General features: G+C 44.3%; 1 protein-coding gene across 4 annotated transcripts in view; it reads right to left on the reverse strand.

Annotated features, from left to right (window-relative positions):
* Positions 1-22,893, reverse strand: part of LOC111841704 (uncharacterized) — a 31,687-nt gene extending 8,794 nt beyond the window's left edge. For 2 of the 4 annotated variants that reach the window (XM_072698142.1, XM_072698144.1), the window contains exon 1: positions 19,885-21,491. The gene's annotated coding sequence lies outside the window, so the exon portion shown is untranslated. Of the gene's footprint in view, positions 1-19,884; positions 21,492-21,512; positions 21,594-22,625 lie in introns of those variants that run through there. The other 2 variants (XM_072698141.1, XM_072698143.1) reach the window with 2 other exon arrangements.
* Between the last annotated feature and the right edge of the window lie 5,015 nt (positions 22,894-27,908).

Consider the following 27,908-nt stretch of genomic DNA (forward strand, 5'->3'; position numbering starts at 1 on the left):
TCTCTCCGCAGGGGGAAACTGTCAACCCGACTCTGATGAGACTGAGCTCAGACCATCACGCCACCACACCTGTTTACTTCACCTCAACCCCCACTGACCAAGAAGTGGCCCATAGGCCAGCTCTCACAGACCCTCTGTCCATACAGCCATCCTGCCCTCTCCCCCTCACTACCTGTGCTAACTGTGTTAGCAACTTTCATAGTTGGATCCATGCAACTCAATGAGGCCAATTATGAAAGTTGCTAACAGGGGATTTTGGGAAATGCATCCAGGTTTAATTGTAGCTGTCATTCTGTGCAACATCACGACTGAAGCTTTCGCGTTGCTTAGAATGAGGAAATTGTACTTTTGGTCTCTATTCAAAATTTTAAATTGAGCCCTAATTATAACGCATGATAAATTGATATAAATAGTACTGTATCATTCTCTACCTCATTCTGAAAATATACCGGTATACCAGCCAGTCCTAACAGTCCATTTCGTATTCTCTAGCTGAATAATGTACAACCTTGATCAGTGAGTCGAATACTGTCTCACGTGGCACAGAGCACTTCCGTTATGAAAACCGCAACACATTAAGAGACCCAATACATGAAGGTAAGATAAGGCAAGACTTCATTGATCCTATACTGGGCAAATTTACTTGTACAATTTACTTGTTACAACAGCTTGAAGATAAAGATAAAATAGCAACACATTTAAAAATGAAATTAACTTAATTTTTTTGTTTTGATGTTTTTGTGTCATCTTAATGTTTTTGCAGCTGTTAATGTTGACCTGCTCTGGGTTTCCAGAGCCACCATACACACACTGTATACAGTCAGACTACAACCTGCAGTGACATGAAAGGGGCGATATGGCAAAATATTTTATCATAATACTGTATTTTTTCCATATCATATTGATAATTATCATGATAAAATTCTAATTATTATTTCTTTACTTCAATGGTCCATTTTTGCTTAAATTTCCCTTAGAATTGCCCTTAAACAGATTCAGAAAATGAAAAAAGGCAACAAATTTAATGGACTGCAAACTGAAATCTACTTTTAATAAATAAATTAAATGAAAATAAATTTGTTTGTTGTAGGGCCTCACTAGAAAATGTCATTGGTACATTTTGTTGCTACGTTTTTTTCTCTGTCTGCCTTGCTGTTTTTTCCAGGGAATGGATTTGACTAGGACTCGGCAATAAGCCTTAAACATTTTTTTTTTGGAAATATTCTCACAATGATATTTCTCACAATATTCTAAAATTGATATGCAGAATAGAGTAAAATATGACAAAATGTTTTGAGTTTTTCCGATTATGATGACCCAGTTGTTTTGCTAATGGTTATGGAGCATCTGACAGGTTATGCTAACACCAGACTCATACCTTGATGGAATTTGTGTAAAAATAGTGCATTATAACTGTTAACTATGCAAGAAATAAGTATTTAGGCTATTTCTGACATTGGGGGGGGCGGTCAGGGGCAGGGGTGGAGGGGATGGAGAGGCAAGAGAATGTCGGGTAAATTATAAAGGGAGCAGTAAAAACCGAAAAGAAAGACAAAAAATAAAAGAATTTAAAGCGAGTATCACAAAAAATTTGGCCATAAATCACATGTGGGTGGAAAAGAAACGTAATAAAAAGATGGTAATAATGAGAAGGGAGTGTGTGCAGATGAAATGCATGTTAATGCCGTTACTGACCTCTGCGGAAAAACCCAAAGGAAATCGAGACCCTGTCTGAATGCCATCGGGCTCTTTGAGGTCATGTGTGTGCGCATGTTGGGCCGGTATTGCATTGCTGTTGCAAACCGGATCTATCTCATTTGTCCAGCTTTCTGATTAGGGTGACTGGTATGCAAATAATGTCTTTGGGTGTGTCTAAAACCACATATTTGTTTCCTGGAGGCAAAATAAAAATAAGCAAAGTAAGCAGTATATTTGAAGCGGTAGGTGAACGGTACCCGGATACATTTTGCAAAATTCAGAAGTGTGCAACTGATAGATGCTACGCTATCACACAAAGCCACTGGAGCTGCAACTGGAGACAAAGTCAGGGTCTCAAAAATTTTTGTCAAGATGGTGGAGGAAGTGCCATCTCTGTACAGATTTAAGCAGACAACAATATCCAATTGTCAGGGTTCCGGAATGCATTCATCAATTCCAATCCAATTCAGGAAATGGAACTGGAATTGGGATTGGAAAACAAACTATGGGGAACAGAATTGGAATTGATTTCGAGTTTCAGAGAGATTTAAATTCCAACTCCAGTTCCTGATTTTGATTGGAATTGATGAATGCATTCCGGAATGGCCCCAACTCTGCCAGTTAATATACTCAAATATATGTTTTTCCATTGATAGTTTTTAACAGTTTTTAACTTTCGCGAGGGTAAAGCTATGTCATCGAAAAACATCTGGGTCAAGCAATATGCACGGTAGCAACCGAAATATGTCCGAGTGCATGCATACTGTTTTCATAATACATACAGTACGCAGTACATTAATAGTCGAGTAGTAAGGTTCTAACAAAATTCTGTACATGCAGTGTGTAGTGTATAGTGTTTGTGATTTCGGACGCATCCGTTAAGATTGAAGTCAGAGCCTCTACAAACCACTCCAACAGATCAATGGAGGACGCCATCTCCCACGTCCTGCACACAACCCTCAGCCATGTGGACAAGAAACTGGGCAACTATGTGCGATTGCTGTTCATTGATTATAGTTCAGCATTTAACAGCCCAGCAGACTGTTCACTAAACTGAGGAGCTTAGGAGTAAAGTACTGATTGTGTGCGTGGGCGCTGGACTTTCACACTGGTAGGTCACAGGTGGTGAGTGCTGAGAGCTGTGTCTCCAACAGCATCACTATCAACACAGGATCTCCACAAGGGTGCGTACTCAGTCCATTACTGTACGCACTCTACACTCATGACTGTAAGGCCACTCATAGCTCCAACACCATTGGTAAATTTGCGGACGACACAGTTGTGCTGGGGCTCGTCACCAACAACGATGAGTCGGCCTACATGGCTAAGGTAGAGAACCTAACAGCGTGGTGTCACGACAACAGTCTCCAGCTGAATGTCGACAAGACAAAGGAGCTGGTGGTGGACTTCAGTAGGAGGCAGCAGAGGGCCTACACTCCCCTCACCATCAACGGATCTCCTGTGGAGAAGGTGAGGAGATTTTAATATCTGGGTGTCCACATTTCTGAGGACCTAACGTGGACTGCTCACATCCAAGTCCAGTCCAAAAGGGCTAAGCAGCGCCTGTACCACCTGCGACGGCTGAGGAAGTTCAGGGTCTCTCCAACGATCCTACGGACTTTCTACTCAGGCGCTGTGGAGAGCATCCTGACTCAGAACATAACTTCCTGGTTCGGGAATAGCTGTGTTCAGGATCACAAAGCCCTCCAGGGGGTGATCCGTGCAGCAGAACGCTGGTGCAGGTCAGCCTTTCCATCTCTTCAGGACATTTACATCAAGAGATGTAGGAGCAGGGCCTTCAGAATCAAAAAGGACACATCCCACCCCAACAACAGCCTGTTTCAGCTTCTGAAATCAGGAAAGAGACTCAGGAACATCATGGCCAGGACTGAGAGGTTTAGGAGGAGTTTCTACCCCCAGGCCATAAGGTCTCTGAACCTGGACATGCCATTGCACCTCACACCCTGATGTACATTGTGCTCTTGTACCCCTCACCATATCCGCACTGCTACACTGGTCACTTTTTATGTCTGGTTACCATTCATTTTGAACATACTCCTCTGCTTGCATTTTTAGCTTTTTGCACTTTTTAACTTTAGCAACTTGCACAGTCTACAAAAGAGCGGTTCAGGATGCATTTCAGTATGTGTTGTACTTTGTATAACTATGTATGTGACAATTAAAGAATCTTGAATCTTGAACTTGATGACCAAAGTATGGATATAAAGGTGTCATTCCTTGTATATTCTTTGTTTCTTCCAACCACAAATACAAGGTTGCAGTTTATGACTAAAGAAGTCCAGCTGTTCAACACCAGAAACACAAAAAGCAGTAGATCACAGGTATGATGAAGAGATCATTCATGCAAATTTCAAGAAAAATTAGTCTTCCTCTCCATAGACTATATTTAACCCTGAATGCAGTGTATGGTATTTTTCTGTCTTCGTGTCAGTGTGAATTAGAAGAATCTGTGATGTATCAGCAGCTTTCTGCCCAGTAAAAATGGAAGCAGATACTTCTTTCTTCAAAACTTTTGTGCCAGAAGAAATTCTGTTTGTTCTACCCAATGTCTACCAAACAATACCAGGTGTTTCAGCTGTTTGTAGTGATGAAGACTGGTTACCTTTAAGACTGATACCATCTTTGATGCATGTGTTCCCATGAGATCCAGGAGGAGCTTCAGGAAGTACCTATCTGGGGGACTGAGCAGCTGGCCAAGCTCACATCTGAAACGTCTTCCAAAAATTTTAATCCATTTTATATGGCCCAATGACTATGGTAAAGCAATATGCAGGGGCGGTTCTAGAGGCGGGGCCATAGGGGCCCTGGCCCCTTCTGAAATCTGATTGGCCCCTGATTGGCCCCCCTTCCATCAATCGTCGACGAGAAGAGCAACCGGAGAATTCTTCACAACGATTACAGATGCAATTCCACCCCCAAACAATTGGCGGCAGTAATGTGTCGATGCAACTTCGGAGAAGAAGCAGAGGTCTTGGCTTTATATTATCTTTGCGGCTTTGGCTTGAGCCAACTTGAAGACAATTCTTGGTGAGTCACAAATCCTCGTGTTGTTTGTCAAAATGTGAAAGGATATTTAGCTGCTGCTCTCACTTATTTTAGGTTTGTTAACTAAATTGTGGAAGGAGCACTGGAAGCACTGTTGAAGTAAACCAATAAACTTGTAAGCAATGTTAACATGTTTTTGCTAAGATAGCGCTAGCAAAGATTCTGTAGTTAACTTTATCAAACCAGTCCCTCCAAGATTTCACGATTTTTTTGTGTGATTTTTGCAATCAAAATGACTGATTTTGTGGTGGTAATTTCCAGAAATTTGTGAAAAAATTTGCGATTTTTATATTTTATAATTAGGACATCACATTTACCATAATAGTATTATGTCAGATGCACAATAGTCGTACGACACAAATCACAAACAAAATGCATAAAGCTTTTTTATTTTGGTCTAATCAAATTTTCATCAAATTAACTTTTAAAACAACCTATGGACAATTTTTCTACTTGACCTATGTAAATATTAACAGCAGGTGTAGTGATTTATACTGTAGAATGCTGGCAGGCTAACCCAGACAGGCTAATGTTGGCAGGCTAACACTGGTAGGTTAATGCTAGCATTGTTTATCTCATCAAAAAAGGGCTTAAATTGCAATCTGTTTTTCTGACAATATGTGAAAAAGATGAGAAATAAGAAACAAATGTTTAGGTAAATATATCCACACTGTAAATTGTATTGTATTTGGAAACATTATGGTAACATACGTACATGTTAAAATACCTCTTTTGTTTGTTCTGAATTTGCTGTGCTCTGCTGCACTTTACCTTATTAGAGTGTACTGTATGAGATGTTTAAGCTGGGAGGTATAAATATATCCACACTGTAAATTGTATTGTATTTGATTAATTAATCGCTGTGATGTACTTTAGTGTGTGTGTGTGATTTATGCATTGTGTCCTAAAGGACACAGTATAAATAAATGAAAAAAATCATTAAGAACTTTACTGGCTCATAATTTTTTATTAGAGCGTTTGAAAAAGGAATGACTGCCGAAATGTATTTGCACCGTACTGAATAAATTATTTTGTGTGCTTGAATGTACCCTGTACTTGGCCCCTGAATATAACATGTGGCCCCTTAATGGCCCCTGTTACAGAAAAATCCTAGGACCGCCACTGGCAATATGGTAGTACAACATATATTGTGTTTAGATGTCAATATAAAAAAAAAACATATTTAAACACAACTATACCACTTCACTCTATAGATGTGATGCTGTGTATCTTTCTGTTTTTACAGTACTACATATAAGTTTTCTCAGAAGCCCAGTGTGTTGATTTTCCAGTTTCCTTCAATTGTTTAATAAATGTTCTGCAGGAAGAACCAGTTCACACATGACCAACATCCTGCTTGAGAACAACTGAAATGAATATAAACACGCCTTCTTTGACATACACCTGGATGGGTAAACAGAAACTAAACCGTACTCGAATGATAAACTTTGCAGCAGAACAGTTTATCTCAAAGTACATCTTGTGTAGTATCAAGAATGCCTGACCAGCAATGGCTTTCCAAACTAAAAGAAGTGATTGGAAAAAGTCCTTTGGCTTTAAACACAGGCATAGGTTTCGTCCTCTTGGGGCTGGAGAAGATGACAGAACTGGAATTTCAGTGTCCGTGCAATCCTTATAGGAATGCATGGTTTTCCTCAGCATTCTTTGTCATTCCGGCACTGATGTCTATTATTTTGATGCTGATCATAAATAAAGTCAGATGTGCTTCGTGCTTGGATTCAGCGGGAGGTAATAGATGTGCTTTGCGTTGGAAAAAGTGTGGCAAGCTGATGTCCTGCGTTACGCCAGCAGTGGTGTGGCTGACCCTGGTGTTCTTTGATGGCAATTACTACACCTGTGCAGCTACAAGCTGGGAAGGAGACTATGTCAACGTGGACAGTGGTGCCCCTCTGAAATGGTGTAAACCTTTGCAAGTGAATGAAGCTGAAATGGAGCAACTGAGGATTCTCTTTAAAGATTCCCTGTTTTGGTCTCAGGTAGGAACTCTGAAATAAATTAATAACTAAATACAGAAATAAATAAAGTAAAAAGATAAAATTGCCCAATTCTGAATCATATACTACTGTTGTCCATTGCTGGATAATTACTGAATATAAGTATATCTCTTAGATAGACATTGTTCAACTATTTTGTCAATTAAATAAACAATCATGCAACATATTCTTTTGCTTTGACTTCTGAATACTTGTCTCATATTTTTTAGGTCGCGGGGTTTATACTGCTCGGTTTAATCTGTTTGGTACTTGGAATCCACTGGCTTTACCAATGCTGCAAAAAAGGAGAGGTAATCCTCGATACCGAACAACCAATGAGAGAATTCCGAACCTCGGAAGTCCAGAGTCCTGGTCAACAATGATCCTCAGAGATGTCATCATCATGTAATAAATGCATGGTATTTTTATTAAATATATCCTTCCATTGTTCATCACTCTTTGTTCATTCAACTAAGACAAATAAAAACATTATGGCTGCAGACTAATATTGATATAGTTTTAATTTTTTATAATATTTAAAATTTTCATTTTATTTCGAGTTTCATATGTTTTCAAGATTATCTATATTTAAAGATATCTATTTAGTTTTTATATATTTCAGTTTCAGTTTCACTTTTAATTTTCTAGGGATACACTGAAAGTTGTAGAGCTATTTTATGTCTTTAGAGAATCCTACATGATTGCAGAGTGTGAATATGTCCTCAAAATGGACAAAACACGTTATAGGTATTATTAATGGGTTACAAGTAACACTTTTGTACAAGACCAGTACAAAAAGCTACCTATATAGCTACCTAGAACAGCTCCCTTGAAACCATTTTATTGGCAGAAAATGATTCACAGGTCGTACTGATGAAGAAGAGAATGCATCAGCATGTGATTATATTATATTATATTATAGGGATGTATGGTCACTGGCCCCTCAGGACTCTGCAACCCTGCACTCCTTTGGGCCTGTGCTGCTTCTCTCCACAGGGGGAAACTGTCAACCCGACTCTGATGAGACTGAGCTCAGACCATCACGCCACCACACCTGTTGACTTCACCTCAACCCCCTCTGAACAAGAAGTGGCCCATAGGCCAGCTCTCACAGACCCTCTGTCCATACAGCCATCCTGCCCTCTCCCCCTCACTACCTGTGCTAACTGTGTTAGCAACTTACATAGTTGGATCCATGCAACTCAATGAGGCCAATTACGGAAGTTGCTAGCAGGGGATAATTGTAGCTGTCATTCTGTGCAACATCACGACTGAAGCTTTCACGTTGCTTAGAATGAGGAAATTGTACTTTTGGTGTCACGTTCGTGGACGAGCGGTGCAGGTAGGCAGGCAATCGGAGCCAGGTAGTCAGGGAAAGGGGTTTATTTAGGGAGGGACGAACAGGCACGGACATCAACGGACACTACAATGACAAGTCTGGGGAAGACTGACTCAGACGAGGACTAAATACAAAAGACAAGCTAGACTTAACAGGACACAGGCGATCACAATTAGGGCTGAACACGAGGTAACGAGGTGGGCGTGGCACACATCAGGAGCGGACGGAGCGGATCATGACAGAACCCCCCTCCAAAGGCGCGCACACCGGGCGCGCCCGAGAGGAGGCGACGGACGGGACGAGACCGGGGGAACAGGACCTGGAAGACAAAACCCAAAAACCATCAACGAAGTACAGGGAACAAGACAGAGACACAAAACAAGAACAAGGACGAAAAGAAAGACAGGACCTGACACAGAACAGGGAAGGCAAACAGGCAGACAAGGAAGGGAGACACAGAAGGGGAGAAAGGCGGAACAAAAGGGCCAGGAGTGAACGAAGGAGACAGACAGGGACGAGGAACAGAGACAGGCGGGACAAACGGAAAGGGAGGAGGAACAAGGGGAGCACGAGGGAGCCCAGGCGGGCGACGGGCAGCGGCCGGAGAGGCCGCAGGGGAGAGGGATGAGGGAGCAGGAGGGGACCACCCAGGGGCCAAGAGAACGGGACGAGGGAGTGACGGAGGGGACACAGAGGGAGCAGGAGGGAACACCAGTGAAGGCAGGCAGGAGGGGGAAGCCGCGGCAGGCAGAGGCGCAGCCGAAGCCGGGGAAGGCGCCGTCCGACGCCCAGCTGGAGCAGGGGGGCCCGGAGGCGACCGACATGGAGCCGGAGGCGGGACCGAGGACCGGCACCGAGGATCCAGGGGGGGACCCGGCGGCGATCGCCGACCCCGAGCCGGAGGGCCCGCAGGCAGCCACCGAGCCACAGCCAGGGGCCGAACGGGCGAGCCAGGGGGCAGGGCGGGCGGGACCCGGGGTGGGAATGAGGTAGACAATGATGGGGTCCTGGGGGGCGTCGGCCTTGCCGGGGTAAGGGCGAGGGAGTCAGGAGGGAGGCAACAAGCGGGGCAGCCGGAGCCTCGGGCGTGGCCGCCAGAGCCGCGGGCGTGGCCGCAGGCGGAGCAGCCAGAGCCGCGGGCGTGGCCGCAGGCGGAGCAGCCAGAGCCGCGGGCAGGACGGGAGAGGCGGCCTCAAGCAGGGCCGCGGGCAGGACGGGAGATGCGGCCTCGGGCAGGGCCGCGGGCAGGACGGGAGAGGTGGCCTCGGACGGAGCCGCGGGCGTGCGACCAGCAGGGGCCGGCTGGGCAGGCGCCTCGGGCGTACGGTCAGCAGGGGGCGCCTCAGCGAGCGCCGCCAGCACGCGACCAGCAGGGAGCGCCACAGCGGGCGCCGCCATCACGCGGCCAGCAGGGGGCGCCACCGCGGCCACCCCAGGCAGTTCAGGAGCCGGCAGGACAGGCGAGACAGGCAGTTCAGGAGCCGGCAGGACAGGCGAGACAGGCAGGTCAGGAGCCGGCAGGACAGGCGAGACAGGCAGGTCAAGAGCCGGCAGGACAGGCGAGACAGGCAGTTCAGGTGCCGGCAGGACAGGCGAGACAGGCAGGTCAAGAGCCGGCAGGACAGGCGAGACAGGCAGTTCAGGTGCCGGCAGGACAGGCGAAACAGGCAGGTCAAGAGCCGGCAGGACAAGCGAGACAGGCAGGTCAAGAGCCGGCAGGATGGGCGCCGCCATCACGTGGCCAGCAGGGGGCGCCGTCGCGGGCGCCGCCATCACGCGGCCAGCAGGGGGCGTCGCGGCGGGCGCCGCCATCCCACGGCCAGCAGGGGGCGCCGCGGCGGGTGCCGCAGCCAGAGTGGTGGCAGCTGCAGGGACTGCAGGCAGAGCAGGCAGGACAGGTGGGTCAAGCAGGACAGGCGGGTCAAGCAGGACAGGCGGATCAGGCTGAACAGGCGGATCAGGCTGGACAGGCGGATCCGGCAGAGCTGCTGGCAACGTGGCAGCAGCAGGCGGTGCCGCGGGCAGAGCGGCGGCATCAGCAGCAGGCGGTGCCGCGGGTAGTGCGGCGGCATCAGCAGCAGGCGGTGCCGCGGGTAGAGCGGCGGCATCAGCAGCAGGCGGTGCCGCGGGTAGAGCGGCGGCATCAGCAGCAGGCGGTGCTGCGGGCAGCTCGGCGGCGGCAGCAGGCAGCGCAGCCGCGGGCAGATCCGGAACATGCAGGTCCGGATCGGACAGGTCCGGAGCAGGCAGGAGGGGTGCTGAGCATGTAGGCGCGGTCCCTTTAAGGGCTTTGGGCACCCGGGGAACAGCGTCCCACACGGCGCGTATCCCGCCTAGACCCAGGCGCGCCGGCCGGTAAAAGTAAGCCTCCAAAGGAGGCGGCTTCTCCGCAAGCCGAGGCTTACCGGCAGGGCTGAGCGGGTAGGCGGCAGCGGTGTCCTCCCAGGCGGGGAAAAGCGAGCAGGCGCCCAGGTAGAGCGACGAGGTCTCCTCCGCGTCGTCCGTGGTGGACGGCAGAGCTGCCTCCTGCACGTCGCCCTGGTTCCAGGCAACGCGTCCTGCTCTTCCCTCCGCGAGCCAGAGCTGCAAGCGGCGGAGGCATTTACGTGCCCTCTGCAGCGGGTACTGTTGTCCGGGAGGGCGATCCTTTGCCAGGAGGTCCGCGCCCTGCTGGGCTAGTCGCAGGGCCACGGGGTCCTCCTGGACCTCGGGCTGGGATCGCCAGTACACAAAGTCTTGCAGGAGACCGAGCCGGTGGTGCTCGGTCTCCCGCGTTGTGTTGTTTTGGAGACTTGTCATTCTGTCACGTTCGTGGACGAGCGGTGCAGGTAGGCAGGCAATCGGAGCCAGGTAGTCAGGGAAACGGGGTTTATTTAGGGAGGGATGAACAGGCACGGACATCAACGGACACTACAATGACAAGTCTGGGGAAGACTGACTCAGACGAGGACTAAATACAAAAGACAAGCTAGACTTAACAGGACACAGGCGATCACAATTAGGGCTGAACACGAGGTAACGAGGTGGGCGTGGCACACATCAGGAGCGGACGGAGCGGATCATGACATTTGGTCTCTATTCAAAATTTTTAATTGAGCCCTAATTATAACGCATATAAATATCGATATAAATAGTACTGTATCATTGTCTACCTCATTCTGAAAATATACCGGTATACCATCCAGTCCTAACGGTCCATTTCGTATTCTCTAGCTGAATAATGTACAACCTTGATCAGTGAGTCGAATACTGTCTCACGTGGCACAGAGCACTTCCGTTATGAAAACCGCAACACATTAAGAAAACCCAATACATTTTAAATGAAAATAAATTTGTCATAGGGCCTAACTAGACAAAGTCAATGGTACATTTGTTCTCTGTCTGCCATGCTGTTTGTTCCAGGGAATGGATTTGGCTAGGACTGGGCAATATGCCCTAAAAATATTTTTTTCAGAAATATTCTCACAATGATATTTCTCACAATTTTCTAAAATTCATATGCAGAATACAGTAAAATATGACAAAATGTTTTGAGTTTTTCCGATTATGACGACCCAGTTGTTTTGCTAATGGTTATGGAGTTTGGGTCTATAGATTCGCTTTATCAGTCAAAAGCCAATCTTCTGTGGCACAGTAACCCAGAACAAAGTCAGTCACAGTACGGAAACCTGGAAGTAATGAGATCATAAACGTTTCTAAAAATAATGATTAAATATTTGCAGTTAGATTCAACTAAGTTTCGTTTAACACAGTAAGTAACTTTGCAGGAGCAATCAAAGGACCTACAGGCAATCAGAACCTACAACCTACAGTACAGGCAATCAGAACCTGTCCAATCGGATTCCATGACTGGGCCAGTGGGCAGCTCCCAACATGGAGATGCCCTATAAGGTCTCTAGGTTGAGCTCTCAGCTGACTGGAGCAAGGTTTCCACAGCAATATGTGGAAAAAAGCAAGTCAATACAGATGAAAGCAACAGGAGTGTTAGAAGGGCATGTTAGTAGTCCTCACAGAGCTTACAAGCATCTCACTAGAACAGAAACTTAATGAACATGTTGCAGAGCTTCCGTAACTGTCAGCTGTACCTGAATACAAATAACAAAAATTTAAGGTACTTTTCTGCATATACGCAGATGTAATTTGATAGGAAAACCACGAGTTCTTCCCCAGAACATCCTATCCTTGACAGTTAATGTCTATCTCTCCAGCTATCTTAAATTTTTTATTCACAATTAATACATCCGTCCGTCAAACCATCCATCTACCAAGTGCTCATCCTGGTCAAGGTCATGGGGAGGATTAAAACACTTAACGACAAAAAAATAAATGTTAATATGAGAAGTCACAAAGATAGATACACCCCTTCTCATCAATTTGTAAATTTATAGTGGGAGATTGCTAAACTTTAATACTAAGAAAAACAGAACAGACAGCTGAGAGGAACGAAATGGCGCTGAATTAGCTGCCCCCTGCTATGTCACGAAAAGTCACATATGGGTTAAATGCAGAGGTCACATTTCGTTGTTGCGCACTGTGTGCTGTGGTGTGTAGACAATAACCACTGATCACTAAAAAAAAAAAAAATGATCACGGCCGTCAAAACAGAAACAATAAACATAAAGCCCAACATTGCAGAAGCTCTCCGTAGCGACTGGAAGGAGATTTATAGAGGCTGCAGCACTGTGTGTCCCTTGGGGGAATGTGGTCACATGCAGACTGCGGATTGGCCGTTGCCATAGAAGCGCGCTACGGCAACAGGCCCAATCAGACACTACGTATCACACCAGCCCAATGTGTTAACAGCACAAGTGAGATGTATAGAAACAAGAGCGATGTCAGCGATGACAAGTGTAGCAGCAGTATTACTACCACTGGTAATGATATTCAGCATCATCACTGTCATCATCAATACCAGAAAAACTGAAAGGAGGAGCCAAAAAAAGCAGAGAAAAGATATGCTGAGCTACTATGATACAGGAGTATAGTAGGACATCACACTGATTAAGCTACTTCAACGATCCACAGACATCTGCAGCCCTGGTGAGGAGGCTCTATGCCCCCCACCTCAGCCTCCTCAGAGAAAGGCTCCTCTTCTCTTTCATGTGTAAACCTTAACTCACCTGGTTTCATGTCACCGCTATTATTGCTGTACCAGCTCCCGCCCTGCCGGGTTCCCTAATTAGCCCCAAGTCAAATCACAGCACAGATCCTGGTCATAATAATGCAGCAGGATCTGGAAGCTGCTCTACAGGCTTGACATCATCATATCAAAGGACCCTTTGGCTGGTTAAGGACCCCATTTGACCCCCAGACTTCTGCCAGGATGGACCTCACCAGAGAGATCTGGACGGGTTTCCTTCTGATTTTCCTAGATTGGTGGACCTCAAATTGCTTAATGGAGAGTGTACAGCAGTGCCTTTTTAGGGATCATTTCCAACTACAACGGGAATATGGAAATAATCCCTAAAAATAATGACAATATTACAATGACAATAAAGTTGACATATATATGTCAACTTTACACACACGCACACACACACACACACACACACACACACACATACACACATACAGTAATGTTAAAAAATTAGGACACCCCATTAAATGTTTAGTTCTTTATTAAGAAATATCAACATATCACTATTAAATCTTCTTTCAAATCATATGTGTAGATAAAGGTGATGTAACTGTATCACCTATGCAAAAAAAAGAAACAAATTCACTTATTTAACAGAAGAAATTAACTATGATGCCAAAAAGTTAGGACACCTTGTGCCCTAATAGCTAGTAATGCCCCCTTTGGCTGAAATAACTTTAGTGAGACGTTTCCTATAACCATCTATCAATCTCTGACATCGACTGGCAGAAAGTTTTCCCCACTCTCCAATGAAGAATTCCTTAAGCTGTGTGATGTTTGAAGGGTGTCTTGCTGTTTTGCAGAACTAGCCTTTATCACTGTCTGGTGGAAGAGGTGTGACCGCTGCGACGCATCCAATGAGAACGCTGAGAAGATATGTTCTCTGGAACTTTAATCAAGGGCTTGAAACAAGGCTCTGCACGTGTATATTCATGCGTGTGTGTGTGTGTGTGTGTTTGTGTGTGTGTGTGTGTTTGTGTGTGTGGTCGGGTATCTGAACGCACACAACAAAATATACCCAGCACGGTATATCTCTCTTCCTTCTCCGATCTAACTAAACCCACGTTCTAGACGAAGAAAGGAAAACATGGCGGGGGTAATGTCCAGCTTACGCTTGCCTCAGTCCGATTCCCTATTTGTCCCGTATCTCCGTAAGTCGTCCAATGACAGCAGGAACTGGGCGGGACTCGCAGGTTGCGTGCTGAGCGGAATAAGCGGACTAAACCCGCAGCCCTTCAGCACACTTGCATACACTTCTTCTTCAATTCACCCCACAGCATCTCAATATGATTCAGATCCGGGCTTTGACTTGACTATTCCAGAACTCTTTCTTGTAAGCCATTCCTCTATATACATGACTATATATATAAATATATATATATGTGTGTGTGTGTGTGTATGTTTGTACACATATATAAATATATATATATAAAACCATCATATGCTGCTGTTCATTCGTAGTGAAACTGCATTGTCGCGAAATTACGAAAATAGACAGGTATGCTACTCCATGTTGGAAAATCGGGTGAGAATCACAGCTTAGTTTTTAGCATAGCAGCACCTCTTACTTTCCAAAAAAAGCAGTGATGCATCGTGCAGTACAGCTCTGCCTGGCATGTGGCCACTGTGCATACGCCCTGGGTCCTTCGTATACATCACACGCAGCTTGTGAATCTATCTCCGTACCACACAGCCGCTTGTTCAGCCACGGCCGCCGGCTTTTCACACGCTTTACCAGCAAAAATCACTCTTTAATAATTAGTACTTGCCAGCTCTGGGCCAGAAATACTCAAAGTGCTCTTCTGTCTTTCTAAATATTATATCATTATGGACTTTATTTTTGTATATAAAACCAATATGGGACCAAGCTTTAGGAAGTATTTCTGGACTTGGAACAAAATGCACCTAAGGGACATGCTTACAGGCACTGGCAGGTAAAAACTGAAAATTGGCCCAGACCAGAATGTTCTATTTTGATACCAAATAAAGATAGAAAGATTTCAAGTCATTATCTTTAACAGTTTCTGTGCCCCCTGACCAATTTCATTTCCACAGCATTGATTGTGGGATTTCACTATAAATCTCCTTGAAGCTGAATTTTGGTATCTAGTTCAATGGGGTTGTTTTTGTACGCTTCTATCAGAGTACTGAGGGTGAATTTGACCAATATTCATTTTTCAAAGGCAAGACTACTCTAGTATTTTAAAATCTTGGTGATACAATTCACCAGGTGGGGAGGCGGGGGTGCAAACCGTATTGCCCTAATACTGCCCAAGCTTCTAACAACTTTAAAATTGTTCAGAAACGCTTCCCCAATGAACTACACTGCTTGTATTTGTGTTTGTTGCAATTCATCTGCCCTCTGCTGGTCTGGTGGAAGATCATTGCTGTACAAGGGTGCCGGTCATATTTAGTACGTACACATGTACATGACCATGCGCGGACCTTAACGGCACGTGGATAACTGAAATATAAAGTAGACTTAAAAAACCAACATTAGTATTGCTATATGGTGATGTCATTATACATAATTTACGCAGTAAAGTGCAAAAATGCATTTACTGAATAACAACATTCATTATCGACTATTTTCATTACCGATTATTATCGATGTTATCGATTAGTTGTCGCAGTCCTACTTACATCTATAGTCAAAAATTCCTAAAACAAAACAATGAGGAATTGAACATTTTAAAAATACTGGACCAGCCTATAGAAAACAAATAAACTAATAACATAAACAAAATAACATTTATTGTCTGCAGTTAGGACAACATCTGCGTTTCTGAACACAGCTTGTAGCCATCTCCTGCGCTCCCACCAAAACGCCCACCTAAATCTAAGGACATAACCATTCGCTGAAATCCAGGCAGGCACATCCACAGAATCAGCCAGCAGAAATGACGATAAATATGGAAACAGAGTGTTTCAGGCGCATGCACAGCAAGCTTGACAGGGTGGGGGGGTTGCTGTGGAAAAAGGAGCAAGCAGGGGTGAGGCACCCTTATTTGGTAGTGTGTGACCCCTTCTCGAGTACGCATGCTGCTGCTGAAGTAAGCCACACCCTCTGAATCCTAACCTTCCCCCCCCCCCCCCAGGATCCAGGCTGACATCCCTCAGCACAGAGCGTCTGCAGGCTGGCTGCTTCGGCGAACACCGTCGTGTGCGATGCTGAGCGAGCGTGAGCTAGGCAAGGCGTGCACGTGTGCGAGGCAGAATGGCTGCCTCGCCTCACCGCCTCTGGAGGTCATGAGCCGCGTGCACCTTAGGGAGGCCCCTCCCACATGGAGCACGCCAGGGACGACTCGGCATCCCTGTATGGGCAACTCTGAGTCAGCTCACTGACATCAGACAGAAACATGGCTACCCATAATGCTGTTACACCACCATTACACATCTAAACCAAGAGTGAGCTGTCTAAACTGGAAGCCCACAACTCTCTAGGACAGTGTTTCCCAATCCGGTCCTTGGGGACCCACAGCCAGTCCATGTTTTTGCTCCTTCTGAGCTCCCTACCTGGGAGGGAGCAAAAACGTGGCCTGTCCCCAGAGACTGGACTGGGAAACACTGCTCCAGGGTCAAGGCTATAACTAGAAATTCTGGCCCCCTGACAAAATGTCACTTTGCAACCCCCCCCCCCCCCACTCCCTTACATTTTATGATTTTATAGGATTACATATTCATGGGCCCCTGTAAAGCGCCGGGGGCCCTGACTCCACCAGGGCATCCATGCCCCTAATGCGCCCCTGCTTCAGGGGCCGGCAGAGCAGGTTCAGGTGGGCAACCGAAACATTTGGTAAAGACTGCAAGATGCATTATCGATACTCTCATCCAACCTACATAACACACATAACCACCAATTAATATCCTTCTCTCAACAAAATAAAGTGTCATTCAACGTACAGTATCGTAATAATCCAGCATCTCATACCATCCCCGGAGAGGAAAACTTGCGAGGGGAAACCCCGCCATCCTTAGTTATTTATGACATCACGTATTAGCAGTAGGGGATCCCTCGCTCTGCCCGTTTTTTTGCTTGCTATTCTGTGGTTTAAAAAAGGTTGAAGACCTGTGACCTAAACCATTGTCACGTCATTTCATAACATCCTCTCTGAACAGAACTCTCTGAAAAAGTTACCTTCATTGATTTAACAGAATAATAAATGTATCACATCCCAAAGCTCAGTGCACACATAATGGATATTAGGGGTCCACAGGAGGATAAGCTCAGCCGCTAGAGTCAGCATTCAGAAGCGAACGCAGGACCAGGGATCTCTGATTGAAAGTGCTGCCTGCCAACTTACAAATGAAGGGGCACCCTTACTTAATGAGATCTGAATCCTGGCAAAGGAGACTCAACCCAGGTGCTTTAATCCCACTCAGCTACAGAAGCTCCCGTCTCATTAACCCCTTCAGGAGTCACTGCTGTGGCGTAACCTTCCCCTGTGTGTCACCGCCTCAAAAAAATGCCCCCACCTCCAGCTGCACACAGGACTCATAAGCACAGTCAGTACCAGACTCATTTCATCATAGTTCACTGCACCCCGAAGATGTTTTGACATTTTAAAATACCAAAGTAATGAACGTAACAAAGTCACTGGATAATATTCCACTGTTGGTAGAATTACCCAGCTTGTGCACCCACAACAAATTAGAACAGGCAAATGCAACCCGGATAATCACAGACCCACACCTGTGACTCAGTTCACGGTAGTCGCTAAGGTGGCGATTGCAAAATCGGATAGACAGGCGCTACGGAAGAAAGCCTGACTCGCTGACAGATGCTACACCCAATACCTCGCGGCGTCAGCCAGCAGCACATATTAAATTTACGATATACATATCTTTTATGTAACTTGTGTCCCCTCGGGAAAAATGCACGATAAAGGTCAAGAAAAAATAAACACACATTTTAAAATAATAATAAAGCGCAGTAAAAATGGCGAAATTTTGTTTGTTGTGCGGAATGAGGGATTGCATTTCAGCAGGCCGACATCCATCGGGCCACGGTGCTGCTCAGCGGCGCCCTGCACCAGGAGTTAATGGATTCACTTTGACAAAAGGACACCGAACCCGCGATTACACGCGTTGGTCTCGGCTCTATAAATAGACGCTCGCTGCAGAGCAAACTGGCACTATTTACAGTGCAGCAGGTATGTGCTCCGGAATCTGCCCACCTACGCTTATCTTCGAGGACGACTAATTTTAACACATCTGTGCTCACATCGTCATGCAAATCCCACTGCCTGCTTTCACCCATCAACACATTTGTGATATTGCATTATATATAAACACATATGCCATTTAGAATGCTGTAAATCACAGCTGACAAGAAACAACAACTTAAGTCGTATTTTCATTTATATATCTCTGCCGTACAATATTACAGGGCATTTAAATCACAGTTCAGCACTATTCAAGGCTCCTTGGAATAAATCGCAATGACAGAGTCGGGAAACTGTAATGACTGTTCGCTTTTTAATCTTTGGGAGAATTTATTTGTGGCACCAGTGGCACTGAATCCAAACATCGCAAAAACAGGAGAGGAACCCCGATTGCGCATCTCTGCGCCTCTAACAAGCGCTGTGATACAGCAAGTCGCAAAAACACAGCACAGGAGTGTGTATTTGACACCGCTGATCACTTGCAAACCAAGGGAAATTATTTTTGGTGCAGCAGATTGAGAATGTGCAGGCAATTTGTATACCAATTAATTATTCATCCTAAGGATGGAGCAGCGAGCAGGCACGAGAGATGCCACATCCAATAAAAACCAAGTATAGTAAATCGGCTTTTGATAGGAGTCCTACGGCTGACACTCTGGATACGCCAGCCAAAGAGCACCAACAACCTAAAGTGTTTTATTTATGTGCACTTGGGGGAGTAAACGTGCAGTAGTAAACTGCAAGAAGATGAACGGTGTAAGAGGGTAACACTCGGTAACAGCAGGTTACTCAGAAAACGGTATGCTCCACATTTCATTCATTAAAGAGTGATCTGCACATTCTGAATGTGAAGCAGAAACCAGACACCTTAGATCACGGGCATTAAGACGCAACAGTGCATGGGGCTGCAGTCAGGGCACTAATCTGCCGGCCAACATACATATATAATATCATTTGTCAGGGCATAGAAAATATTTACCCATATCATATGTCAAAATAGACCTTCCATGTTTTAGGGCATTTCACCTTGGACAATTAAGCATCACTTTTGAACTATGGCACACGTAAGTGCACAAAGTACCATCACTACAAATAGAACATTTTTCTATAAAATTGTCGCCGCATCCCTTTTCCCACTTCTAACATTGTAAAAAGGTCTATCGTACGCATGTATATATGCATTATATGCATACACTGAATTATGTGTCATTTAAATATATATTTAATAATTGTATATCCTCAATGTTATATTAAAACATATTCTTAGGCTACTACCCAATGGGATACATAATGCACATGCAATATTGCCAAAATACAGAAATTTAAACGAATCAAAGCGTTCTTTAACAACGGTGACCTTTATTTTTGTCATGAGTGGCAATAAAAACCAGATCGGTCGGCGTCGGGAATCAGCTGTCACGGGCACTACCTTGTCAAGATGCCCAAGTCTGGAATAAAGCCGTGCAAAAATTACGCGATCCTTACCGCTCTGCGTCGAGGCTGACTTCATTAACACCATAAATTGGAGCACCGCAAGCATCACCGAGGAGGACATCGTTCCTGAGGCTTCGGCGGGTCGAAAAACCAGGTACTCAGATCGCGGATGTGGGAGGAGAAATATCGAGCGGGGGAAATTCAACGGAGGAGAAGACCAAGAGGTGGATATGAACCCTAGGAACAAGTAATCTATATTGTTCCCCCAGAATCGTGTCCCTTGTCACTTAGAAGAGGACAATGATAGGACCTGGAACAGCGATCTGTATGGTTTTTTAAAATTATTATTCAGAGATCAGATAGCGTGTGGATGAGTTTCTTAGAGATGCCAACGTAGGAGGAAAGCCGAAGGAGTCTACTTTATCGGATTGCGGTGGGTAGATCCCGCGAGATCGTATTATTTTCCTCCCCATGTCTCCGAGAACTGCGATGTCTCCGACTCCAGGAGCAGGGCGGTCCGGCTGCTGCTCCTCGCAGGCGGTGAATAAGGCTGCGTGCCTGCTTGCGTCACATGACATACCTGGAGGACATCGTCGAGATACGGGGACCCCCCGCTTCCACTCACGTGGCAACGTCCAGAATATGACACGCTGTTTGTTATACGCAGGCTTACGATAAGACTATAAATCATAAACTACTTGCAAGTCAAAAAAACAAATGGGTTAATTACTTAATCCCATGGCTTTAAGATTTACGGTTGTTTAAAACGTCTTTCTTATCATCTTTGTTTTAATGCAAGTGGTGCTTAAGTGCATCTTTAATCAGAGCAATATGAAATTATATCGTTAGTTGTTCGTTCAGTGTATCCATTAACGATGAAATGAAACGTTCCCATCGAATTACAGAACATGAAAACCGATGATAGGCTATGACTGAGGTTTTCAAAGTATAATCTTTTTCAGATTCTTGTGCTGTCGCATTGTTATCTTTACACAAAGAGTACCATCCCTTGAATCCTTGAACTGAAAAGACTCTCTAACTTAAAAGTACTGAGCAAGTCATTTTAAAATACTACTGTTATTGTTATGGTGTCTTAGCAGGTAGCACTGTTGTCTAACATGTCCAGGGTTGGGTGTTTTGAATCTCGCACTCACTCTGTGTGTGAATGTTCGTCATGTGTTGTGTACGTCTCCAAAGAGTACTTTGGTTAACAGGCATCCCATCCAGGGCAGCCTATATGGGACCCACATGACCTTGGTCAGGATAAGTGGTTAGAAGATGGATGAATTGACTATTGTCTAGTTATTGGATTTGTTTTAAAAAAAACAACTGGTTGAATGTAGTTGGTGGGATAGGAGACAAGTCTGTTTTCTATAGAAAAGATTATAAAAAGCATTTATAGTAATGACTGAATAATTCCACATAGGCCCAATCACCTGACTCTCCCTCTTACATCAATGAGAGAAAATTGTATGTATTTCTCTAAACATCTTAGGTTGTAAATCTAACGCTGTGTCTTTTGAGTAAATATTACAAATAAACTCCACTCCAGTGGATGTACTGTACAAATTAATTTTCCATACCTGTAGAAGGGCCCATTCAAATTATCACAACACACATTCCACCTTGTAACCCAGCAAAATTGGTATACAAGGAAGTTGAAGGTAATGAGACATCACCTTGCATTTCGACTTGTCAGATGTGCCCTTACTGGCTGCCTCCTACACTCCTTCTCCAGCACGCATCATTTTCAGTCGTGTCTAAAAGTGATCAAAGACAAATGACATTCCATCCTGAAAAAATAACCTGACAGCAGTTATCTGGGTTTATCCTCACGGTGAAGGGACTTCAGCACCCTTACGGCGCGCACAGGAATAACAGTTTCTGCCCTGTTTTTTTTTAGCTATCATGTCTTCTTTTCTAATTTTAAATTGTTGCCTGAAAACAATATTGGCATCAACAGTTTTCGGCAAGGACACCAAACAACCAAGGGCGGCAGAAATTTTTGTGGGCATAGCTGGCTACTTTTGGAGATGCCATGACAAAAGACAAGCAACAATTAGGGCAAAACGCAGACAGAGCAGAGAGGAGTAAGCTCAAGATATGTGATACAAACAGTAGTTAATGCAAATTCAAGTAGTAGTTGACTAAGGTGAAATACAGACTTCTACACATATAGCACTTAACATGCATCACATGCAATGTGCAATTATAATATGCAAACAGATTGTCAGGGGTGTGTGCTGATGCAGATGTAAACATGCACATCTTAATGCGTTGTTTGACTACAAGTCATTAGGCCACCAATCGTGCTGCTGGCTGGGTATGATTAAAGATAAATCCATGATTTTGCAGAGCAAAGTCTCATTTTCATAATATCTGAGGGCAGTTCAGGAAATCAGGGTTTGACTGAGATAGACTCTCAAGTCTTCAGGATCTTAGACTGACCTTGAGATGTAATCACTAGAATTTTAGTGCCTACAGGAAATCATCGACTAAAAACACGCCCATTCTCCCCACCAGATGCTGACGCTACAATCCCAGATAAGCTTAACCACACCCTCCACCGTTCAAAATGCAGGAGAACGATGTGAGAACCGTCTTCGAAAGAGGCAATTTTTAGATAAATAACTGGACACCCTGCACTCTGTCCTTTAGCACCTCCAGGCTGTATTCTCTACCCCCTAATTTTCTGATACTGTTCCAATGAATTCACCTCTCAGCAGAGCTTATAGGTATGGTCTACATGTAACGCCAGCAACATAATCACAAATGACAAAATAACCTGTTACCCACAAGAGTTGGTTCGGTCACATGGTCCAGAATAACAAGCTCCAAAACCACGGAAAGAGACGTGTGGAGACCGACCCCGATGTGGAGTGAAAACACAAAACACCAGGACCGGCGTAAATGATCGAACAACAGTTAGATGGTAATATGCAACAACTCAGCGACTCAAAAAAATCCATCAGAAACTACCGAAATAGACCGGGAAAATACCAGACCAACGTACAAAAAAACTTGCATAACGAACCGTTATCTTGAGATTCGGAAGAAGACTTTCCTGAAAAATCAAATAAGACCGAACAGCGACATCTAGCGGCCGGGTATCGATATAGCTGTTGGAGCTTTCTGCTCGCGGACACTTCCTGGTGCCCCTGGATTCCGTTCCCACCTAGAACGCCTGTTGTCAGAGGAGGGTTCCACGTGGCCTTCAGACCGCGGTGTACAAAATACCAAATACCGTTTGAACCGACAACGGAGTATGCCATGTGATTGCCGCCAGAGGCACTGTCACGCGATGGGTAAAGTGGACCAGTCAGAGCATGATTCAAATGCAGATGGCTTTGGTAGTGACCAGTCTTTACTAAGGCCGATAAACAACATTAAGAAAGTACAGGTTACTGTAATTTGATTAGCTCTCATTGTAGTGCTACCGCTACATTATTTTGATTGATAGGCTACAAACCTACTCCGGTTTCCCCCCACAGTCCAAAGACATGCTGAGGCTAATTGGAGTTACTACATTGACCAAAGCTGTGCATGTGTGAGTGAATGGTTTGTGTGTGTGTGTGTGTGTGTGTGTGTGTGTGTGTGTGTGTGTGTGTGTGTGTGTGTGTGTGTGTGTGTGTGCCCTGCGATGGACTGGCCCTCCGTCTTGGGTTGTTACACGCCTCGTGCTTGTAGCTTCCGGGATAGGCTCCAGACCCCCCGCTACCCAGAAGGATAAGCAGTTTGGAAAATGAATGGATGGATGGGCTACAAACCTTTGAAATTCTGCCAATCAAGATATATACGTACTGGGTTACCAACTTTGGTCAGCTGGCTGGAGTGAGATTTTCAGTTTGAGACAAGTCTGCACACACATTTACATGTATGTAAGAGTTTTATTACCTTGTAAGTACTCTGTAGGATTTTCAAACTACCCCAACGCTGTTGTTGTAACTAATTTTAGGTTTATAATGGAATCATATAGCTAAGATATCTTGTGTGAGCATGAGAGTCTTAAAGTGTGATTGCCTTTAATTAAGTAAATACTAATATAACCCTGACTGATGAAAATGATTAAACTAACAATGAAGTACTGTCATTTTAGCTGTCTCAGTTAAAGGCTATTGCACTAATTTTTTCTATCTATCTATCTATCTATCTATCTATCTATCTATCTATCTATCTATCTATCTATCTATCTATCTATCATCTATCTATCTATCTATCTATCTATCTATCTATCTATCTATCCATAGACATACACAAGCTCACACCTAAAGGAAAGCAGTACATGTATGCCCCATTCAATCTTACCCTGGCAAAGTCAGTCAATAAATCACTCAATCAGTCACATAAATCTACTAATCACACAGCTAACCCATCATATACATGAATTTTCAGGCAAGCTGTTTATCGATGGCTGGATCACTCACTAGGCCCTTCACACCAAGGCTTTGAACCTACAGAAGCTCTTCAATCTGAGTCAAAAACAAAAGGTCCACCATAGGACCCACTTATATATTACACTATGACATGGGCATCGCTGCCATTAAATCTGAGGGGGACGTGTGCCCCTCACCTTTCATAATTATTTGTGTGGACCCCCCCACATTTAAAATAAAATATTAGTTCACCCAGCGCTCTTTTCCAGTGTGTCCCCCTCACATTCAAAATGCTTCTGACGCCCCTGCATATTCATCTGTCTTCATCAGAATATAAATGAAACCTTTCTCTTGTATTTACCCAGTAAATAGCTAAATAATATCAAAGGCATGTCATACTAGCTCAAGGAATATCATATGTTACATTTTTTGTCTTGGGATGAATTATGACATGTATACTGATATGAGATATCATGTGTACTGTATGTATTACCTGTATTTATGGGAAAAGCAATTGATTGGCCAGAACATAATGTGATTTTACGCCATTTTCCCTGTTAATCTTGATACAACAACACTGACTGATTGGACTATTGCCCATTTTCCCATGGGAAGTTAAGCATTGTGCCAAAGGTTTATAAACACAAAACAAGGGGAGTCTCCATAGGCACAACACTCTTGCACTTACTGTTGACTCATCATCATATTACCATTAAATCTAATAAAACAAATGCACTACAAAATGGCACGCTACCCTAATATGTCTCACTGTTTCAAATCTGTACCAGAGGATATGATTCACAAGCTATTAAATTTTAAGTACATGCCTGCAAATATCAAAATGTTGTTACATCAGACCGTGTTTCTATAGCAGAAGGTCTTAGTAGCCTTCCATGTAAATATTACATCATAGCTTTTAACCCATTGCTGTCATGTTTTACTTAACAAGCAGTCTGATGTCTTTCTAACCAACCACTTATCATGTTCGGGGTCACCTACCCCAGGTAGCAGGGGACACGGGTGGGGTACGCCCTCCATGAGGTTCTGATCCATCACAAGGAACATATAGGGAAACATGCACTAAGGGCAATTTAGAGATGACAATTAGCCTGACTGCATGTCTTTAGACTGCAGCAAGAAACCCAGGAAACATAGAGCTTGGTCATATTATTCAGGATTAAACCCCCAGTGCTGTGAAGCATCAGTGCTATCCAACACTATAACGGTTTTAAAACAAATGAAAAGCTTTTGAGGCATTTTAAAGATGCTGTTATATATATGTGAGACAGCTGGATAAAATATAGTAATAAACATAGGACAGTGATATGTATCAAGAAATCATCAGTGTTTGCTTCAGAGTTATTGGCATGTCTGTAGATACGGTATTCTGTTCATCGACAAAGTTAGTCTCCAGGAGACTGTATTGACATTATAAGGCATATTAAATAGATACTATCGGTGAGGAGCACAGAAGACAGATTTGGATGTGCTTCCCCTATCTGTCTCATTCTTAAACGTTACACAACAGTAGCTACAGGATCTAGTTATAACTGGTGTGACGACCTTGAGTGTGGGTTGTGGACTGATGGTCAAGTGTTGGCAATTTTCATTGTCATGATTCCGAGTATCTGCTTTTTGCAGTGTGTGTTAACAGGTAAAGCCCAGGAGGCTTATTCGTCGCTGTCTGCCGAGAAATATGTATGGACATTGGATTGTCAGAGGGCTTTTGAAAATGTGAAGTCCATTCTTTGTTCTGCTTCTGTATTCGCCGCTCCGCGGTTTGATAAATCTTTCTCATTACAGGTTGACGCCAGTAACATCGGGGCTGGGCTGTTCTAATTCAAGCTGATGATCAGGGAGTTTTTCATCCCATTTGTTTCTTTTCTAAGAAATTTTGTTCATATCAACTTCACTATTCAGTTGTGGAAAAGGAGGCTTTAGCTTCGATTTGGGCTTTACAACATTTTGCAGTGTACATTAATTCTGGGGTCTCATTGACTGTCTTTACTGATCATAATCCTTTAACCTTTTTGAATTCTTTGAAATGTTCAAATCAGCACTCAGTCCGTTGGTTTTTATTTTTACAGTCTTATTGCTTGGACATTAGACATATTAAAACCTTCCTGTCGTGTTCTGGTCAAATCTAACACTCATAAATATTGTGTTTTACATCTGATTGTCTCAAGGCCTTATGATATCCTCCACACTATACACTTGAACATATAAAAGTGATGATCACCTCTTTCACTGAATTTTGAGTGTTTTAATCAACTTTGTTACACCTGTGGTGTTCCCGGTCAAAAGTGACTGCCATAGGAAATGAATGGGTATCCAGACTACACTCACCTAAAGGATTATTAGGAACACCATACTAATACGGTGTTTGACCCCCTTTCGCCTTCAGAACTGCCTTAATTCTACGTGGCATTGATTCAACAAGGTGCTGAAAGCATTCTTTAGAAATGTTGGCCCATATTGATAGGATAGCATCTTTGCAGTTGATGGAGATTTGTGGGATGCACATCCAGGGCACGAAGCTCCCGTTCCTCCACATCCCAAAGATGCTCTATTGGGTTGAGATCTGGTGACTGTGGGGGCCATTTTAATACAGTGAACTCATTGTTATGTTCAAGAAACCAATTTGAAATGATTCGAGCTTTGTGACATGGTGCATTATCCTGCTGGAAGTAGCCATCAGAGGATGGGTACATGGTGGTCATAAAGGGATGGACATGGTCAGAAACAATGCTCAGGTAGGCCGTGGCATTTAAACGATGCCCAATTGGCACTAAGGGGCCTAAAGTGTGCCAAGGAAACATCCCCCACACCATTACACCACCACCACCAGCCTGCACAGTGGTAACAAGGCATGATGGATCCATGTTCTCATTCTGTTTACGCCAAATTCTGACTCTACCATTTGAATGTCTCAACAGAAATCGAGACTCATCAGACCAGGCAACATTTTTCCAGTCTTCAACTGTCCAATTTTGGTGAGCTCGTGCAAATTGTAGCCTCTTTTTCCTATTTGTAGTGGAGATGAGTGGTACCCGGTGGGGTCTTCTGCTGTTGTAGCCCATCCACCTCAAGGTTGTGCGTGTTGTGGCTTCACAAATGCTTTGCTGCATACCTCGGTTGTAACGAGTGGTTATTTCAGTCAAAGTTGCTCTTCTATCAGCTTGAATCATTCTCCTCTGACCTCTAGCATCAACAAGGCATTTTCGCTCACAGGACTGCCGCATACTGGATGTTTTTCCCTTTACACACCATTCTTTGTAAACCCTAGAAATGGTTGTGCGTGAAAATCCCAGTAACTGAGCAGATTGTGAAATACTCAGACCGACCCGTCTGGCACCAACAACCATGCCACGCTCAAAATTGCTTAAATCACCTTTCTTTCCCATTCTGACATTCAGTTTGGAGTTCAGGAGATTGTCTTGACCAGGACCACACCCCTAAATGCATTGAAGCAACTGCCATGTGATTGGTTGATTAGATAATTGCATTAATGAGAAATTGAACAGGTGTTCCTAATAATCCTTTAGGTGAGTGTATATATTCAGTGTAAATGTAAATGCTTCCTTTGCACAGAGTTATATCAGATATTTCTTTTGAAACACTTTTCATTGCAGCAGCATAAATTTATTAAGATAGGAAGCTAGATATTTTAAGTGTGGGACTATGTTTACACGAGGGAGAGGA

Source organism: Paramormyrops kingsleyae, chromosome 13 (genome assembly GCF_048594095.1).
Source record: "Paramormyrops kingsleyae isolate MSU_618 chromosome 13, PKINGS_0.4, whole genome shotgun sequence".
Lineage (NCBI taxonomy): Eukaryota > Metazoa > Chordata > Actinopteri > Osteoglossiformes > Mormyridae > Paramormyrops > Paramormyrops kingsleyae.